General features: G+C 37.9%; 1 protein-coding gene across 7 annotated transcripts in view; it reads right to left on the minus strand.

The window, feature by feature from the left end:
• Nucleotides 1-22,178, minus strand: part of PRR16 (proline rich 16) — a 180,487-nt gene that overhangs the window by 127,047 nt on the left and 31,262 nt on the right. The gene's annotated exons all lie outside the window — the stretch shown is intronic.

The following is a 22,178-nucleotide window of genomic DNA, read 5'->3' on the forward strand; positions in this document are numbered from 1 at the left end:
GACAACGACCTCCTGCCTTTCACCTAAACAGAAACCAGTATTTTACAAATTCTGTCACTCTTCTTGATTTTTTTTAAAGAAGTGCAAAGCAGGTGACAGAGCAAGCACTTTATTCACTCTTCTCAGACATTTGCATGAACCTGCATGACAGAAATTCCCTGACTGATCCAACTCTGAGACACTAAAGGTTTTCAATCAAGCAGTATGTTCTAATACACCTACTCATTAGTATCTCTTTTCTATCATAATTTTTGGTATCAGTACTTTGAACCTCACATGCTGTGTGATATGCTTTTCTTTTCATGGTGAGTTTTAGGTGCTTAGGTAGTTCATAGTAAACTCAGTTTCATGCCTCAATATAATTATTAATAAAGTATTTGTACCAGCTTCATTCTGACAAAAATCTGAAAGCTAACAAGCTCTGGAACTACAGTGACTTCTGGCAGAACACAGTACTTTATGTGTGTAAGATTATTTGACATGACAAATATTTTACATGAATTAATTTTATATGGGTGACTTTATGCAAATATAAAATGTATCAATTAATTTGATAAAAGGACTTATGCAGGCCAAGCATTCATCTAACCATTTTGTTGGTGTGCCATCTTTGAGAAAGTCATATAAAACTGTAGCAACACCATGCCTACCTAGGTGGAGTAATGATATAAACTGCATATTCAAAACACATTACATGGGAAATTCTTTTCATTGAGGCTTAGTTTATAATTATTTGGGAGTCAAAAATGCAATCCATACTTTGTGGCATTCAAAGTAAATACAGAAAAACAATCAATGACAAAACTTAGGAATTCTACTGTTGGTTAATGAGGCATGTCTGCTCTGCAGTCTACCGCTGTAAGCATACCTGCTGTGCTTGGTTGTGTAACTGCTGTGCTACCATAAGTGCCACCAGTGCTGTCCTGGATAAGAACAGATATATTTGCAAATGCACAGGCTCCTTCTCTGCTGATAGGTCACCCATTAACTGAACATATTGAACATGAGCCATTAAAGGAAGATAAATATGCTAAAATGTGAAAAGATATTATTTCACTTTCTTAATAAATAAGGAGTGGTGATGGAATATATATTGAGTCCTCTAAATTGACACTTATCTTGACAAAGGTATAACTTAGAGAAAAGATGAAATTGATTAGTATCTGTTTTAAGAATTATTTTACTGAACGACAATTAAAGCAAAATACTGGGTAAAGCAGGTCATCTAAATCCTGACTGTATTTTTTCAGGCTAGCCTGACATGACCCACTTTCTGTCCCTAAATCCATCTCATGACCAAGCTCTAGCAGGAGTAATCCATTCAGATATCTGCTTCAGCATACCAAAAAGGTATAAAGGAAACCACTTTGGGAAAGACAAGCTGTCAAATGCAAATTTAAACTAAGATAAGCGATGTAAAGCTTAAAGGAAATCAGACTATAAACAAGAAGGACATTAGCAAAAAGAGTATCTGCTGAAAACAGAGAATAAGTAAGGAACTTGAAATATACTATGCAAATTCATTTTCAACCTTTGTCTTCTTCCACTGCTAAGTGGAATAATGCTAACAATACACATCTTCATGAAACAGCTAACCAACTCCCAAGAAGATGAATCAACAGGAAGGAACTGCATTATGGAGGAGTTTAAAATGATGGTACAGGTAGGTGTGAAATCACCCACATACGTTTGTATTTCATTTTCTTTTGCCACAAAGCGCAAGCCTGGAACAAGCATTGTATAGCTGCATGAATTAGGGCATACTCCCACCAGATGCATCATTTTTGATTGCTTTCAATCTCAATAAGATATAATTTAGTGTAGTACAGAGAATGTAAGGCATGGTTCTTTCATAGCAAACACTGCAACATCATGCTTAAATCAGTATTGAAGTGATTCATCCCACACAGCTGCTACATCTTGTTTGGAAAACTTCCAGAAGTCTCAAAAGTAAGCCAGCAAGTCCACGCTAAGCGGTGCAGCATCATTTAACTATACCTGCTTGGGCCTGGACTTGGTTTGAACTTGTTCCTGCAGCACCCGTATCACAGATAACATGTCCAAAGAGACCCTTTTCTGGGTCTCCAGCTACACAAGCCAACTTGAAGTAAAAGTAAAGGTGAAAATAAAATACAATTATCAGGAAAACTTTTGCATGTAGTTTGGCACTGAGCAGACTCATTGTAGAAAAGCCTGGTTTAGACACGAAGCTCTGCTCTCTCTATTTAATTTTTCTGATCCATTGCTGGGTATGAATATCCTCATGGGAAAACTGTCTTAAGAATGCAAAAATTTGTACATACTGGAATGTGCATCAAGTTTTCCAGTTGCTTCCACCCTTCCCTTCCCTTTTATTTCATTTAAGATAAAGAAATACATAAATCCATCAGAGAATGGAACTCCAAGGTCTGATGGCATTCAAATGCAGCTTAGAAGTAAACAAAACAAAACAGAAACAAAAAAAGCCCAGATAAAAAATGTTTAAAAATAAGTTTCATATAAACAAAATGGTACTCATCGTGGAGCAATTTTAGCTTGTCAGCTTTGAATGTATTTATATGTAATCTAATTTTAGATTTGCAACAGAGTCAGTCTTTTCACTTCAGAGGCATTCACGTCTTGGAAAGCAAGTTAAGTTATGCTTATTTTGCCAAGCTTCTCACTGTCTTGCCTTATTAAAAAAAAAAAAAAAAAGACTAAATATTTAACTAAGAAGGCTCAATACTCCATCTTTTCAGAGAAACAATCCCAAAAATGCCTTTCCTTACAAGATTTTTCTGAAGAATGTAAAATGGCAACCAAGAAGTAAGAAATTACAACAAAATTAATTGGCAAGTATATCTGCTCAGTAATAGGGGTGATAAGTACTGAAATCTGCTAAGTTGCTTCAGAATTATGGAGATGAAACAAACCCTGAACTGAAATCATTTAAATATTTTGTAAATGGAATTTTGGTTTTCCCACTTTCATTGCCAAATCTCTAAATTAAAATCACACTGTCTTTCCAGAAGGAAGAAATAGTACTTTATTTATTTACAAATCTTATCCTCTATTATAATAAAAAATTCTATATTCCTTTTAGAGCTAGGATATAAAAATGCTAGCCAAAGAAGCAAAGTAGAACATGAGGTAAGCAAACTTCCACACTGAATGCTACTTATGCTCCTAATAAAGATATGCAAAAAAATAAATAAATAATAAAATAAAATAAAATAAAATAAAATAAAATAAAATAAAATAAAATAAAATAAAATAAAATAAAATAAAATAAAATAAAAAAAGGTCCTGTCACTTACTAAAAATACTTTTTAATAACCTGCAGGTTTGAATACCAACCTTCTTTCTCCCCTTCTTCCTAACATTGCATTGTTTGGTGGTGCTGAATGAATGACACTGTCACCACAGAGTTGTCCCACGGTTTCACACAAAAAAAAAACAACCTGAAATGCTCTGTGGGATCTTGTAGACTGTGCAAAACTATAAATGGCAAAGTAGTTTCCTCTTTTCTACCAGGACATTTTACTCTTCTTCCACCTTAAAAGTTCACTTTAACCTTTTCCACCCATACTTGCACTAACTTTTCTTTGCTCAACACAGCCATATCTTGATGTTGTTAGATCAAACTGAAATACAAAAATGGCTGGAAACTATCTGTATCAGTTTTTTGCATAACAAGAAAAACAGCAGTCTGCCACCAAAAATCTCATTAATTAAACTAAACTACAAGAGAGGTGCTTTACTTCCGAAAGCGAACAGTGTACTAGTGTACTAGTGAACAGCAGGGACACCCCAAGAAGTGTACTACTGAACAGCAGGGACACCCCAAGAAAAAGCTGAGTATGGAAGATATATCAGTCTCTCACACAGACTCTTCTGTATTACAATTCACAAGGATTTTCACGGTTTTAACTTGCATTAACATCTATGTTGACAGTTTATTAGTCTGCAGCAGAGTTTTTCTGCACCAAAAGGTTAATTATCCAATGCTGAGTCTGTTATGAATAATGATTTAATAAGCTCCCAGGTCTGACAGCCAGAGTACCCTTCTCTCCAAATGATTAAAATCCACCAAAATTCACCTTATTTATTTCACCTGCAAGACAGAAAATTGGAACTGTTACTTATTTATGTATTTATTTATTTCTCATGCATCAGTCTTTCAGAAGAAACTTTTAAAATGAGACATAAGGAACAGCAAAGGAAAGCAGTAGTACCTAACTAGCGTGTTTAATAGTATTTTCCAAAATAGAATTTTCCTCTCATGCCATGAAAAAAAAAATCTCCGTTAATGTGTACTGTAACAGATGCTCTAAACAATTCGCTTTCTGCCAAAAAGAGCTTTGTTACTTTGGTGATGCATTTTGTCATGAATTAAAAATATTCTTTCCATTCAGGAAGCCTCTCTGGGGAGGTGCTTTTTGCTTCACCTTCAACATGCAGCCAATAAAGAAGAGGTTCTTACACTAGGCTATACCCAACACCCAGGTCCACTGAGGCAACCAGGGACCAAAAGAGCCCACCACTGCCTCCGTTCACCATCGACTCCGTTTGCAGCGGAAGAAGGATTCACCCACAGACTGCAGAACACTTCTGAATTCTAAGTATTCGTGATTTTTAGACTTTATTGACACATATTTCAACTGATTAGGTATTCAGTGCACAAGTGAAGTCCTGTAAATTACAAGTTTAAATTAAATTGGTCTTTTTACTTTTTCTAGTCAGAGGGAAAAAAAAAAAAAAAGGAGGGAATAAAATAATAAGGAAGGGAGTAAGTAGTGGCTACTTTACCCAGATCCCCTAGTTTTTTATACTTTTTGAAGTCTAACTTAGTTAAAGGTCATTATCCTCTGAAGTGAGATGAGAAAGTTAATTTTTTTTTTACAAAAAATACTTTTTTTTTTTTAATCACATTTTCCTAAAAAAAAAATTGGAGAATGAAGATGATATGATGAGATGAAGATGAATGAAAGACATCTCAAATTTCCCAAACCTTACAAAAATAAATAAATAAATAACCCACATGAAAACCACTCCTCCATTCAGGCATTATAATGCCTTTTCTTTTTCAGTCTATTTACTAAAACAGGCCAGGACATCAGCCCTAAAAGATTTATTATCCTAAGGACATAAATTTCTTCTCCAAAATGACTGTTAATATTTCTACCTCAGAAACTACCATTATCATATATGCTTCAAAAAAATGAAGCCAAATCACACATGGCTTGCTTTGAGAAATACTGAGCATCTGCAAAGTGCCTCCCTTTTGCTGAACAGGAAGCTGGAGGTATTCAGCATCCCTGACAAAAGTTCAAGGGTACGAAATGAGGAAATAAAAACAATGCTCAGAAAATAAATACATTGGAATTATTGTTGCTATCTTTCTTTTCCTCTCTTTCTAAATCAAGCATTGAACATCTGCAATAGTCTGAAAAGAGATTAAAGAGTAAGACATGTTCAGGAACACATGGCTAGCACAGACAGATGTCCTCCAGTTTTTATCTGCTAACAAGCCGCTAGTAAGATTTCTTGAAGAGAAATATATGTGTACGCATATTTTCCTTCACCACCATCCCACCCACACATATTGCATATTAATTAAAGAATTAATGATATCACCCGGGATCTTTGTCATTTTCATTCTATTTCATTTGCTACCAAAGAAAAAAGAAAAAGAAAGAAAAAAACAGTACGGAAGAAACCAGCACTCCAATATGCTAACACAACATCCTACTATTTGATTTATAGCAATTCATTAGAGCTGTGCAGGAAATGGTTTTCAGCTAGTTAAAACAAAATTGTCATCATCACCCTCCAATCCCTTTCTGCACTGGAGAGAACCATGACCTTTTGAAATTTTTCATGAAAATACGATCAAAGTGTTCAAGAGTGCAGGGCTCTCAGCTGGGAACACAGTGCTTTCTCTAAGACTCTTTTCAAGTCCGTTTGCTTACTAATTCAAACTAGTGATTAAAAATTTCATTCTCCTGTGCTGTAGGCAAGTACCATAATCACTAAATTATTGTGTATTTTGCATAACTGCAAGATATTCCACCATAGATAAAACAAAACTTTTTGAAGGAGTGTTGAAATTGGTATGTTACTCTCAAATGTCTTTTAAGAAAGCAGAAGTTTTGGAGAAAACAAACTAGCGGCCTCACCTCAAGCACTGTGGTGTGGTTCTGGGTGCCACAATATAAGAAGCTTATAAAAGTACCAGAGAACATTGAAAGGAAGGCTATGAAGATGGTGAAGGGTCTGGAGGGCAAGACATATGAGGAGCAGCTGAGGCCCTGGGTTTGTTCAGCCCAGAGCAGAGCAGGCTGAGGGGAGGCCTCATGGCGGCCTGCAGCTCCCTCACGAGGGGAGCGGAGGGGCAGGCGCTGAGCTCTGCTCCCTGGGGACAGCGACAGGACCCGAGGGAACGGCATGGGGCTGGGACAGGGGAGGGTCAGGCTGGGTGTTAGGGAAAGGTTCTGCACCCAGAGGGTGGTCGGGCACTGGGACAGGATCCCCAGGGCAGTGGTCATAGCACTGAGCCTGATGGAGTTCAAGAAGCATTTGGAAAATGCTTTCAGCAGTATGGGTCTGATTTTTGGGTAGTCCTGTGTGGACTCAGGAGTCGGACATGATGATCCTTGAGGATCCCTTCCAACTTGGAATATTCTGCAATTCTATGATTCTACATATTCAAATTTATGTTTCCAAGGTGTTAATACTTCACTACAATTATTTGACCAAGAAATCGCATTAATGTCTCAGTTGGCTGAGACAGAATCTATTTCTAGTTTCACATAAAACAAAACAAAACAAGACAAAACAAAAAGCCAATTGAAGAAGGAAATAAAATTTCCAACACTTCCTTTTCATTCAACAATGATCTAAATCCCTGCAACTCATGCAACTTCTGAGCCAGAAATAGGGTCACTTTACCTCCCTGAACAAGGAAGCAGTTGTTTCCCTGATTTAAAAATGTCAGAGTGATGCATTTTCAAAAATTCTGGTTCTTCTTCCTAGATAGTATCAGAAAACAAAGAATCCAATCAAAAAAAAAAAAAAATGTCTCTTTTACTTACTAATTAGGACATATTTTAAGACCACTGTGAAATCTCCAGAAAACATTCCTGGTAAGCTTTTGGACAGTGGTGTAAACACTGAAGTCTGTCTCCTCTCTAATCCTTTTCTTCCTCATCCAGAGAAGACTTATTTCGGGACCCTAACACACTGATAACAGAGAAACTATTGAAAATTTTCTATATATATATATATATATATATATATATATATCTCCAGAACAGGATCACAGAATCACACAAAATCACAAAATCACAGAATTGTAGGGGTTGAAAGTTACCTCAAGAGATCATCAATTCCAAACCCCCTGCCAAAGCAGGTTCCCTAGCGCAGGTTGCCCAGGTAGGCATCCAGACAGGCCTTGAATATCTCCAGAGAAGGAGACTCCACAACCTCCCTGGGCAGCCTGTTCCAGTGCTCCGTCACCCTCACCGTCAAGAAGTTCTTTCGCATGCTGGTGTGGAACTTCCTGTGATCCATTTTTTGGCCACTGCCCCTTGTCCTGTCCCCACAAACCAGCTGCCCAGAATGACAATGGCAAAAGGAAATCAGTTTATGGTGAAGGGCAATACCATCCATTGCCAGGACTTCCAGGCACACCAGGAGCTCTTGCAACAGCAGCGGTTTGGAATCAGCCCCATCAAAGAGCTCTGGCTGAAACTGGGAACAAGGCGAAAGCTAAGCGGAACCTACTTATTTGCATGTTTGGTAACATTTGGTGTATTTCTCCCAAATCAAATCACACTGTAAAGATGAAAAAAAAAATGCATTATGCTTACATTCCTTTTCAAGAAAAAATGTAGGCAACCCAGGAGTCCTGGGAATCGGGATGTGACTTCTACAAGGTCTGTCTGCTCACTTCTTTGATTTGCAAGTGAAAAGTTCCACATAGGAAGCCCTCTATGAAACTCCCTATGGATTGGTGTCATCACACCCTTTCCAAATTAGTAAACAATATTAGGGCTGTTGAAGGACACTGCCAAGCCAGGTATGTGAGAGGCAGAGGACAGTATAAGAAATACCAGCCTGACCGAATACTTTCTTCCCCTACGGTCCGCTGGCAGTTCTCTATGAAGAGCACACCTTAATTCCTGAAAGAACTCAATACTGTCTTTATGAACGTCAGGTCATGCTGTCATCAGTTAAGCCCAGACAACACACATGGAACGCAGCAGAAATGCTTTGTACTAATGCCTATCTGAGCAAGTCCCACATGGAGACCAAGAAACTCTGTCAGGATTCATTTCCAATGCTCTGGAAGATGACAGCTGTTTTTGTGGATTACACAAAGATTTCCAAATTGATTCCTTTTTCTCCTTCTCTCAAACAATACTCTCCTTTGTTTAACCCGTTTACCTACCTTGTATATCGCAAATTTGCAAATCTTTCTCCTGTAGTGCTTAATAGGGACATTTGCATAAGAATCTCTGCCTCAAGATAAATGCTTTTAACTGTAGCAATAATTTTGCTTTTTTGAGTAATGGAAAAGTGGAATGGTTTTTAGCCTTCCAATTTCTAATATATTTAGATGAAATTTAGAAAAAAAAAAAAGTGCATTCAAGAAATTGGTTAAGTGCTCCCAAGAGATCGAAATTGCCCCAAATTGATACGCAGATGAAAAAGAAAACAAGGATGAAAATGAGGAAGTGACAAGCTTAAGACAGTAGCTTAAATGAGTAAGAACAGTAGCTTCTGAGAATATTTAGCCTAATTGTCTCAAAACAAATGATGTACGTGCAGATGGCACCTAAACTGAGCTTTCAAACACTACTTATTACAATATTAAAATTGTCAAACCACTCTGGAAAGCTGAAAAATATTTCCTGAGTTACTGTTTCTTCTCCAATTGCAAGCAAGACAGAAAATAGGGGAAGAAAGGTAATGTAGGGAAGAAATGCCAGCCACGTGCTAACACATATTAACTCTAGACAAGGTATGGGAGGCTTACCTCTCCAAAACCACTTGGACTAGTAAAACCACTAAAGTTGTTTCCAAAGCTGTGTTTGCATTTTAGTCATGTTTTTCCATTTCCCCTTTCTTTTTATATGCCCACCTCAAGCTAGATGAAACCTTCAGGAAAAAAAGAAAAAAAAAAGAAAAAAAAAGGCCATTTTCCACACATATATTCTGCACAGAGCCAAAATACAATCTGAAAAAGAACAATTGCACTTCAAAATACTTGAAAAATAAATATTTCTAGATGACACATTTTTATAGGTTTATGCTTTTTAATGGGGTTCTTAAAGGTATTTTTCTTCAGGAGTCACTGACTTGACATGTTGCTGATGCTTATTTCACAGAAACAAATTAAACTGGCTGCAACCACGCTGAGAAGTCAGAGAGAGCTCAGAAAGAAACATATTCATAAGGGTGAAGAGTAACTGCCTGAACTTTCTGAGCTGCCAACTATGAAACAAGCAGCAACCCAGCCAAAATGAAACATATCTTCCAGCTTCAAACATGACATGTCTCTACCATAATACTGGAAATCAAACAAACCAGTTTTCTTGTTTGTTTGTTTTGAGTTTTTGTTTGTTTGATTGTTGCATGCTCTGAGATACCCACACTGGGAGACTCCTTTCCAAGCTTCTAATAAACAATGAGAAAATCCACCCATATGACATCTTGACATCAGCATGCTATTTGTTTCACTTTCCCAACTCAATAATACTATCATACATAAATATGTGTTAGGATAATTTTCCACGCCATTTATATATGATTGTCTAAGTGTTAGCCCAAATGCTTCCTGTTCTATCTACACAGTTCAGTAAGATTTCTGGAGCTGATGTGCAGCACCCTCAGTTCGTAAGTCAAAGAACTGGTCTGTAACAGCAGCCTGAGATTTATCCTTAGTATCTCTAAATCTATTTAAAGCTTCAAGGTGATTCTTAGCCAATAATACACTAGAGCGCCTTAAAAATAGCAAGTAGCTAGAAGTTTTCACTAACAGAACACACTTACAAAACAAGAATTTCTTCCATAGAAAGAGGCGACTCTTAATTTTTCCTTATGAGTCACAGGCTTTTATTCAATGCTCACTTCAAATTATTTTAGAAAGGACTATAAAACACTATTAAGCCAACTTGTTTTAATTCCCTTAACTAGTAAATGTATTTAAATTACAGCACAGAAAGGAAATTGAACTGAAAAATACTTCTAGTGTAGCCTCTTCTGGTTAGCTATGTTGTAGGTTTCCTGCTCTTCTGCCTCTCTAACCAAATGACAACTAATAAATATCATATGAATTTTATACTTTATAGTTAAGTATATAATTAGAAAACATTGATGAGTGACGTAATAAAAACCATTTCATTTTCAATTCATGGTGTTAGGAGTTAAAACATGATTTTTTTTAAACACGAGAAAAATAATTTTATTTGACATATTCTGCACTCTCAAGATCCTATGACACCAAATTTTCATGGAATCACAAAATCACAGAATGGTTGGCATTGACAGAGACCTCTGGACAGACCTCATCTGGTCCAGGACCAACTACAGCTGCTTTACCCAGGAACATGTCCAAGCTTTTGCCAAGGAACATGTCCAAGCGTTTGAACATCTCCAAGGATGGAGATCTGCACAACTTCTCTGGGCAATCTGTGCCAGGGTTCAGTCGTCCTCACAGTGATGAAGTGCTTCCTGATGTTCAGATGGAACCTCCTATGTTCCAGTTCATTCCCATTGCCTCTTGAAAGAGAAGAGAAATCTTATATGTTCAGTGTATGATACACAAAGAAGACTTCTATGCCAGATGCAAATGTTGTTTACTGAATTTATGCTATATCACTTCATGTCTCTTTTCTATCAGTTTGTTTTGTCATGCTGCTAGACCTGCAGACTCGTTATGATTTTCCTTATACTTTCTTCATCTTGAACTGACAGTAGCTTGCTAAAATAATGGCATTCGCTTTAAAGATCAGCTCTTCTGTATCAGCCTCCTATTAGTTATCCCTTATACAAGAATCCCACTGTTGTTCTCTATTTTGATTGTGACGTTAAAAGTAGGACACCAGCAAAATAATATTGAACACTAAAGAGTAAGGCACAAGCTATGTTCAGAAACATGAAAACAGATGTTATAGGTTGTGACTGCATTAAAATTTCTCTCCCTAAACACTTTAAGACCTTGAAATAACTTCAAAAAGTGTTTCCACTATACTTAGCATTCAGATAAGCTCACTCTTACCAAGTTAAATAAGGAATTTTACTCATTATAGACAATAGTTAGCAGTCCTTTTATCACTGTCTTCTTATCTTGCCATGTAAAGGCTTAAGCAGTATAACCTCAGTAAATTAATTATGCTTCTCAATGTATTTATGTACTTAAATACATATAAAATGATCAAATACTACTGTTTGACTATGGATAACATTCTGATTTGTGCTTTGTTTTTGACTTTCACAAGTTTATTATTTGGAGAAGAAAAGCCATAAGAGCAGAAACACAGAAAACAAATTATTAAAATAAAAAGAAAAAAAAATTTGAATGCTGACAATGCAGTCTTGAAAGGCTCAACTACCGAAAATGAATGCTTCCAAACTTGAAATTACTATATGTGACCACTGAGACTATGATAGCATTTGAAATCTATAATTTTCAGTTACTTTGCTAATTATTTATCTTCCTCTCCCATTAAGAGATTAGTAACAACAACAAAAAAATAAAAAAGAGAGAGCCAATGCAACATACTTTTTTTTTTTTCTTTGCCTGATCACTAGAAAACAACCCCCAGCTTCAGGATCTTATTATAATTTACTACTTGCCAAGTTTCTATTAGACAGCTTCTTTAAGTGGAAAAGGAGTATGGGGAGGAAAAAAAAAAAAAAAAAGTCATTCTTAAAAGCATGCATTTCTCTTGCTCTGCCCTTAACACTGGTTTTCTCAACATTAGCTTCCAGGAACTTGCTTTTGTTTTCTCAGCTTTTTTCTGATGACAAGTCATGTTGTGATAAGTCACATCAGGCTGCATCAGTCATGCAGCAAATGCACTGAAAGTCTGAAAAACGCTTTTGACCTCAAAGACATACTTAGAGCAGTAAAGAACTTAAAACAGGTTTCACAGAAATAAATAAATAAATAAAATAAAATAAAATCATGCCTGCATGGTCTGGAAAAAAATATGTACAGCATTAATGGCCAGTGAAATCCCTCAGTTAACCCTGATCATTCACTGGAGCATAATTCATTCCTGATGTTTGTCCAAGAAAGAATTTTCAGACTTTCTTCTTTTTAGTCTTCTGATGAGGAGGACATGCCTCAAAATCAATCTGCAAAGGCAAAAGCAATAGATTTGAGCAAAACATCTGTGCATACACATAAACAAACCCAGAAGACATACTGTTCTGTATATAACATACTTTAAAACATCCTTCCTGCTAGCTGACTAGTAATACCTCACTGCAGCCTGCACTACAAATCGTGTTTTCAAAGCTTAAGTAGTAAGTCTCCTCAAAAAAATCAGGAGTGCAATTAACACACAAGATACCTTTCAACTTGGAGAACCATGATCAAACAGTAACAGTCATATAAGCAGGAGTGTAAAAACACATTAGAATAGTTTTTAAAAATTACTATCAGTAAAATACAGTCTCCCTGAAACAGATACTGCATACAACCAGATATATAGCTGGAAAGGGAGAATTCAGGGGGATTTCTTCTCCAGAAACACTAGATGCTATAATATTCATTCCCTTAACACATGACATGATCAGAAGTGCATATATCTCCTCTTGGCACATCTGCTCAGGTCCACTCTGACAACTTCATCCAAATGACACCACTTTAAAACTTCAAACAACCCTGACAGAAGCTGTTTAGTCTCCCTTCATCCAGGAAAACACTTTGCAAGCTGTTGCAATTGCCGATTTTTAAGGCAGAGGGGTCCTAAGATCATTTCTCATAAAACCTAGCATTTGTACATTAAAAGATGAACTGACAAGATCAAACATACATACAGAATCATACATTTGAATATCTTTGTTCTTGATATTTACAGCATTTTAGGTCTTGCTCAGTAAATACACCCTTGCAATGATGATGGCCAGAAATCTCTGAATCTTTGACATTCACTTATCATGAAAGCGGTGACAAAAATGCCAGCATTTGACTTTGGGTTCAGGTTTTACATTTTTTTTTAAGAAAAACAAACAAACATACCTCACAAAGCATGGTATAACAATGACAGCTAGTAAATGGGGAATATGACAGTGCAGCTATGTTGAAAGGAAACTGGCTTGCATGGGGTTGATTTGACTTGAAAAAACAGAGTAGGTTTAGCTATGAGTGTGTAGAGAGACTACTGTTCTGGTTTAACCTACAGTCACTTGCTCCTTCCCTCCACATTCAAACTGTCAGTAGGACAGGGGAGAGAACTGAAAACTGCAAGAACTCTTTGGTCAGGGACAGTCCAAAGCGAAAACAAGGAGAAAAAAATAGGCTAAAAACCAACAAGAAGAAGAATATACAAAACAAGTGATGCAGAACGCAATTGCTCACTCACCACCAGCCGACCGATGCCCAGCCACTCTCTGAGCAACAGCATCTCCCACAGCCAACTCCCCCAGTTTTATTGCTGACCATGTCGCCACATGGTACAGGACACCCCTTTGGTCCATTTGGGCCAGCTGTCTTGGCTGTGTCCCTCCCAGCTCCTGGTGCACCTCCAGGCTCTTCACTGGTGGGGCAGCACCAGAAGCTGGAAAGGCCTTGGCCCTGTGTGAATGACTGAATATTGGTGTGTTATCAGCACTATTCACATCCTAAATCTAAAACACAGCACTATACCAGCCACTAGGAAGAAAATTATACCAGCCAAAGCCAGGACAACCACTTATAAGAAGTTTCTATAGTTGATAGTCATGTGGTGGGTAAATAATGGAGAAAAGAAAGATCCAGTGATGTCATCTGTCCACTAGGATTTCTGGCTTTGCTAGAGAAGGCTGAAATTAACTGGGAGGAGGTGAGCCATCAATACCATTTCCAGCATTGAGTTCTTATCTTAGAGACGTGTTCTGTTGCCATTGACAACAGAATCTTGCCTTCCATTTCTCAAGACAGAGTGCAGAAAGGGCAGTAGCAGAAGAATGTAGTTATTCCATTATCTATTACATTTGTTGATTATGCTGGGCACTCTTAGTCACACATCTTGCTGAACAGTTTTCATAATTGTTACAGGCCAAAAACCACTGTTGTGCTCCGGATGTAGAAAGCTTGTGAAAAATATCACTAACTGCTAGACAGTCGACGGCAACTGTAGGTTATTACAACATCCTTTTCCCAAGCACTGAGGAAAAAAAAAATTGCCTTCACCAGAACTTTCCAAAGTAGAGTTGCAATGAATACTTACCTGCCATGTATTTTTAAAAGTTTCCTCTCTGTATACTTTTATTGGAACTCCTTTTCAAGCATCACCTGTTTTGTTTTCTCTTCTCAGTTTTACACTTTATGCTCTCACTCAGGCTTGCAGGGGGAATGGCAATAACAGAGTTTCCATCATTAGCTCATAACATTAAATTTACAAGTCAGAATTCATGGACTTTCTCCAATGATATCCCACAGAGGTAGGTTTCTGTGAAAAAACACTACCTTCCTCCTACAAAAATATGTGAAAGGTTGTAGCTGAACTAATACTGAATAATACTGTTTTCTTGTGCTTCCAATTAATAGTCACCCATTGATTTCTGTCTTAACCTGACAGCACAAGCCACTGGGGAATTTTCTTCTATGTTATCTGGTATAATATGGTACTGAGAAATGACTGAATAACATGAATAATTTTGAATCACAAAGTATTTGTGAAAGCAGCCTGTGGATTTCCTTCTCTTCACCCCTCAGTTACTGACTGAGACTATTCCACTTTCCAGCCTGAGGTATTTTGTTTTAAGCAGCAGTACAAATACTTACATAAAACCTAGGAAGCCTGGTGGCAGACTATGGTTGTCCCTGTTCCAAAATTAGGCAGCTGTGTACAGACTCTCTCAGCTGTTGTTTTCAGTTTTGCTTTTCCTCCTGAACTAAAATATTTCACATAAAGAACTTTTAGAGGTCAAGTCACTCCTTTCCCCTCATCCCACCCAGTCCCCACAATCCTTTAGATCTGCCTTTCCCCTGAGGACATGCTGAAGCATTCACCTGTTCACAGGATAAGGACTTTCAATGAATACAAGAACAGCATAGTTGCTCAAAATAAAATATTTTGTGTATATCTCTCAAGTGAATGAGGCTCAAAGTGTCTCATATTAAGGCTTGTAATTGATATTTCTCATCTATTTCTAAAATGTCTCTATTGTATTACTTGGACTTTACCTTATTGTAGGTTCTCCCCTCCTCTACAGCTCTAGATATTTGTTCCCTACAGTGCTGATTTTAGGGTTTCTTTAAAGTCAGTCAATTATCAAATTCACAAGAGGTCACAGAAATTTAAAAAAAAAAATTAAAATCACCCTCTTGGAAATATGTGTGACACTACTGATTTAATATATTACTTTTCTTTCTTTTACTGTCACCTCTTTTCTTATAAAGACATTGAATATAATATTGTTTAGTGATAAGCTCTTAATATGAACATCCTATCAGACCTGTTAAAATAGTCATTTTCTACTAATTACCACAATCTTCCAGTTCTGGAGATGGGATTACCTCTCATGAAAGCAAGAATAAAATTAATGCCCTAACAAAGTCTCTTGGTTTCCAGGGTAAAGGCCATCACAATATATTGACAATTCAGTGTTCTTGCTGAGCATAAGAACATCAGGTTGGTGCTGCTGGAAAGCTTGGTATGTCCCTCTGAAGCTGCATCAAAGCACTCACTGAAATCTACCCCTTACCTATGGAAACCTAAAGCCCGATTCCCGCTTGGACTTGAACCTGGCATAGCGCTAAAAAAAAACACTACTGCACTCTGAATGAAACAGTTAACTTTTTTATTAAGCAATCATTTGATCACTACATCAAACTTCAAGAAAAAAAAATATTTACGAAAAAATGGTCATGTTTGCTATGGCTGTGCAATCTAATGGAAAGCTGGCAGGAAAAAAAAAAAAAAAAAACACCTTTGAACCTCACAAAAAAGAAACCTGCCAGGTATCAACCAAGTAGGCTGGTCACACATCAAACTTGTGCTACCCAGCGACTCACCTAGAACACTTTTCATTAGAAACCAAAGCAAAGGAAATAACCCATGGTTTTCAGACTGTTTTGGACTAGGTCCAAAACACACTCTAATAGTGCTAACAAATAAGTATCTCATTTATATGACATGATTCCATTTTTTGCATGTAAATGGAGAATCCTAAGGAAAAAAAACAATAAAGCTGTAACTATTTTATAGTCACCCACAGAACCTAAAGACTACAACATGGTTATGTGTTTCCTCAGACAGGACAAGGACTATGTGCTACACCTTGTTCTCAGCATACAGGTTTTCTATTGAAGAAAAAATAATAACAATTAGTCATCTATGAATCAAAATAACCTACCAACATAAACTCCTTTTTTCCTCCCCCCCCCCCCCCCCCCCTTATACACTTTGCAATAAAAGACCTTTACGTTGTGTGCAGGTATCTGGATATTGGCAACATGGCTGTATGGTGGCCTCTGTGAGGAGAGGCCAGGGCTGCTCCATGCTGGACACAGCAGTTTCCAACAGCCCCACCACAAAGTACAGCTCAGCCCATCAACCAAGTGTGTGGTACCTCTGGGAAAATGTATTTTAGAAAGGGTAAATATGCTGGAACAGCTCATGAGAGCAGTGAGGAAATGTGAGAGAAGCAATCCTGCAGACCCTAAGGTCAGTGAAGAAGGAGGGGGAAGAGGTGTTCCTGGTATTGGAACAGATTCCCCTGCCCGTGGAGAGGTCCATGGTGGAGTAGGTTGTCTCCCTACTGACCATGGAAGACAATGTCAGGACACTTACCCCATGCTGCAGCCCATGGAGAGAAGCCCATACAGGAGCAGGCTGCCTGGTGGGGACTGCAGCCTATGAGGGACCCATGGTGGAGCACTCTGTTCCTGATAGACTACACAATGGAGAGGACACATGCTGGTCAGTTCCTGAAGGGCAGCAGTCCATGGAAGAACCCACATTGGAGGTGTTTGTGAAGGACTGTATCCCATGGGAAGGACTCACACTGGAGCAGGGGAGAAGTGTGAGGAAGCCGGAGAGGCACAGAATAACTGTTAAGGACTGACCACAACCCCCATTCTCCATCCCCCTGCACCACTCTTGTTAGAGGAGTCAGGAATGAAGGAGTGAAGTAGAGCTCAAGAAGAAGGGCAAAATGGGGGGGGGGAAGGTGTTTTATTTTTGTTCTTTATTCTTACCATCCTATTCTATTTTTAATACATAAATTGATTTTCCATTAGTCAAGTCTGTTTTGCCCATGAAGTGATCTCCCTATCCTTATCTGGACCTGTGAGCTTTCTCTTATTTATCTCCTTTGCCCTGTTGAGGCAAGGACTAAGAGAGCAGTCAGGTGAGAGTTTTGTAGTGAGACAAAGACAACCCACTATAACTTTTATTTTTTCTGGCTAGAAAGAAATCCCACAGAAATTACATTCCAGTAGTCTTCTTAGCATTTTAAGGTTTATAGAAAAAGGTATTGTTTTTAAAGGTATCCATGTTTTACAAAATATGGACTCAAGTAACTTCAATATTTCTTTAAAACTGAACTAGCATAAAAAATAAACCACTTGAAGCCATTACAACTCTCTTATCTCAAAAAAAAAAAAAATCCAAAAAAGACTAAGAATACAACTTAAATCATCCAGATAGTTAAACAGTCAGTAGAGAGAAACCTATTCAGCACCTAATGAGACAAAATTAGCAGGATTAAATCTACTCAAGGCTATTTTAAAGAATAGTCCACAAATAAACACGTGTAAAAAAACCTTCTGCTTATCCTCAAAACTGGAGAAACACAGATTTTGAATAATCAAAGATGGTTTCTGACTAAACTGATTGAAAAAAAAAATTTTCTCCCCCAATTACCTGAACTTAAAATAAAAGATTACAATTTATTAGGTATAAATCTACTTAATAATAATAATAATAATAATAATAAAAGCAGAAACTGATCCAATCCTAGCAGCACAATTAGACTCCTTTTTTAGCCATTCCTGTGCTGGTGGGATCTAGTCAGCTTATACAGACTTAAATTTAGGAAACCATCAATTACTGAAACATACTCAGTGTCCTTACTTCGATTTTGCCTGTAAGTTTAAAATTCCATGTGGCAAACTGCAGCATTTTACCCCTGAAAGGAATAATTTCTCCTCAAAACCATAAGCTGTTTCATATCTCCATTTGAATTATGAATGATCTGCCTTTGAATCCAGCTCTAAATGAATGACAAACTCATTTCAAATACCATGCAGGCTATGGTGCAGAATTACGACCCTTCCGTACATACACTGTTCCTTACCTTAGAGCAGAATCCTGCTTTCCAAGAATCCAACATAACATCTTTTGTGTCCTAATGGCAAATAACATCTGAAATAAGGAATTGTGTGTAGCAAATTTCCTGGCACACTCCTGTCCCCAACATTGAAGGGGCAGTGGCATAACAGTGGCACCAGCAGATCTGATCCCATACAGAGGGGCAGCTCTAACATTCAACGAGGGCTATTAACTGAGATTCTGAAACTGAACAAAGCACCTTGGACTGCATCACACTACCAACAGTCATCACACACTCAGGATTTTGTTCTGATGAATGAACTACATGCATCAGCTTTCTGCAATATTCTGGTAATGAATAAGAGTTATAAGAATAGAAGACTGCCGAGGACAATCCCATTATTGCTGCCTGTGCTACTCCAATCCCCCGCCAAGCAGGATCACCTAGAGCATGTTGTGCAGGATGGCATTCAGGCGGGTTTTGAATATCTCCAGAGAAGAAGACTCCACAACCTCCCTGGGCAACCTGTCCCAGTGCTCTGTCACCCTCAAAGTACAGAAGTGCCCCCTCAGATTCAGCCAGAACTTCCGATACTTCAGTTTGTGCCCATCGCCGCTCGTCCTGTCTCTAGGCACAACTGAAAAGAAACTGGCTCCATCCACTCAGCATCCTCCCCTCAGATATTTATACACATTAATAAGCTCTCCCCTCAGTAGTCTCTTTTCCAGGCTAAACAGGCCCAGTTCTCTCAGCCTGTCCTTGTACGACAAGTGCTGCAGTCCTCTCGTCATCTTAGGAGCCTTCCACTGGACTCGCTCCAGTAGTTCTATGTCCCATCTTGTCCTGGGGAGCCCAGAACTGGACACAAGACTCCAGGTGTGGCCTCACCAGGGCTGAGGAGAGGGGGAGGATCACCTCCCTTGTCCTGCTGGCAACACTCTTCCAAATGCCCTCACTGTTACTCAGATTTCTTCCATCTACCCTTTTTGATACCTGTTGTTTGCTTCCTGCTCCATGTTTCACGTGTACCCACCTTCAGAAAATGGCACTTTTTAGATCTGATCATCTTCCCAACACTTTTGTATAGCTTATTCACCTGGTTTGAACCATCTGTAGCACCTTCTATAAGTAGGAGAGGGGAAAACCAGTCAATTAGGTTACACTCAAAGCTACAGATAACTCCACAGAGATGATGTTTCTGCCAAACTCCATCCACTCCAACTGATAAGAGAGTCCTCCTTTTCTGAGACGCCTCTTCTCCCAACACTGCTCCTGCTTTTTCTCATCTGTTCATCTGTCTGTACGTGCATAAGTTACTAGCTTACAATAAACAATAGAATATTTTAGTACAAGCTAATTAAAATATCATCATTCTAGAAAAGAGCCCAGAAAGAGCAGCAGATCATGAAACTTCAAGTTTTATTTGTTTGAAATTCAGGAGAACAAAAAGATTTTTTCATCATGATTAAAACAGTTATGGAGCTGACATTATAAACCACTTGAAATGTGTGAATCAAAGTCGTATGAAGTACTGCCGGCTACACTAACTATTCAATCACCAAGTCTCAAAGACAGTGGGAGTGGCGGAAAGGCTTGAGAGGAAAAGAAGATTCTGGGGAGGGGAGGGGGGGTACCTCAATGTACCTCAATGACAAGCATAGGAAGAAAGAAGCAGTAGTGAGCAATTAAGTCAATGGTACGACTCTAGAGAATAAGCATACACTACATTATAAACACATTATTCTTATGCACACAAACACCAAAAAGACCTTTTTAATGGGTTCTCTAAGTGACAATTGCTTCAACCATGTTTAGCAATCGCTAATATTTGAAGTAAGTTTAAAATTAAAACACAGGTTTCTTACTCTGTAATCATCACTTCATATAATGATGTAATTTATAACTTCAGGTATACAGATTGAAATTACTACCTGCGACACAACATTAATAACAAAAGTCTTACACATAATACTTAGAACACCAACATTCTCACTGCCCAAATCTATGCAATGGTTAGAGACTTATTCCAGTAAACACTTTAAGAAAAGAAAAAAAAAAAAAAGTTTTGTCCAAATCCCAGTAATCTTTCAAACAGGATCACACTTGCTAGAGGAGGATTTTAGAGTACAATGCTGGACAGGAGTGACAGTAGGACTTGTATGCCCGACTGATCCAGAGATCAGTCTCCACAAAAGGGACTGCCTGTGGCAGATTGCTTCTACTGGCCCACAGCCCACCAAAACATCCATGCTTTTGCATCTGTCATCCTAAGGACAATCTGATACACTACTAGAATCTAACCAGCATGATCACTCACCCCCTTTTGAATCTGTAGGTCACGTACTTCAAGGAATCTCCTACAGTTCACGTGAAGTGGAAGAGCTGTTATTTTACTGTATAGCTGATGGGGAGTACTGAAGCTTGAAGCCACAGTGGGTTATGCAGCCAAAACCACCAGTGTTTGGCCTAACTCTGCAGCACAGAAGACAGGGCATATTAGTTTATGAAATATTACGAAAGATGAGTTTTACATTAAAATGCCAATGAACTGTAACAACCTCTTGACAGAAGGGTGATATAAGATGATGTCAATCCTGCTTCAGACCAATGTCAATAACACTCACTTTTTTAAATGATTTAAATGTTATCGTCATACTTGGATCTCATCCTTATTGATACTGTTTATACAGTAATTTCTTCTTTTTATTTTTGAGCACAACATGACAACAAAATGACAGAATGAGCCATAGAAAGAGCAAAACCTGAAAGCCTTTGGCAATAAACATTGGCAAATTTAGTGCATTATGTCCTAGAACTCCTGTATATTTAATCAGCTCAGTCACAAGCCTTCATTTCAAAAGCTCTGGGTACGGTGGACAGTCCCTGCAGATGTCTGTTATGTAACACAGTGTACAAGCAAGACATATTTGAACAAGACAAAGCAACACGTAAATGTATTATCTGTATAAACTATCTGCTCAGTGAGGGAGCAGATTCTAAATGGTATCATTTACAAAGAAGACAGGGATTGTATTCAGTAGCTTTATACCATCTTGCACGTGTTGTAATGCTACTATTTATTTGCAAGACGGATCTGATGGACGCTCTAAGAGCAAACTTTCAAGCTCCTGAAAGGCAAAAAAAAATTGCAATAATTATCCATAAAAGCTTAGTGGAAAATTTTCTTCCATTGGTTCTACTAAAAAGTAATTAGCACCCGTACAACTGCCAAAAATTGGCAATTAACATTGCTGCATAAGAGAACACTGGTACTTAATCTGGTTAGTGTTCTCAAGAAACCCTCTAACGCACTAATGCTATCTGTCTATCCGTCTATCTGAGGTACTTATACAGCCACCATTACCATATTATATAGGCGTTTTACAACCTTTACTGCAGTTATCTTTACAACACCCTGGTGAGGTCAGAGAAATATAGTTAAACCAAGTACAAAAATGTGGAGCTGAGTTTAGGCTATAATGTTACACAGCATTTAGTTTTCAAAATTTTTAGTGAGGAGGTGTTTCGGCATGCACTACATTTTTAATAAGATCTACAACTAGGTCAAGCAAGGAAAAATAATTAATTTCAGTGTTTCATTTGAGATATAAAAGCCATTTTACAAGTTAAAATGGTTTCCAAACAGTATCTATTACAGCCCAAGTTTAAAGACTGAACCAAGACTTGTTTTGGATGTTTCCTAC

This window comes from Anser brachyrhynchus (genome assembly GCF_964034855.1).
Source record: "Anser brachyrhynchus genome assembly, chromosome: Z".
In the NCBI taxonomy this organism is placed as follows: domain Eukaryota; kingdom Metazoa; phylum Chordata; class Aves; order Anseriformes; family Anatidae; genus Anser; species Anser brachyrhynchus.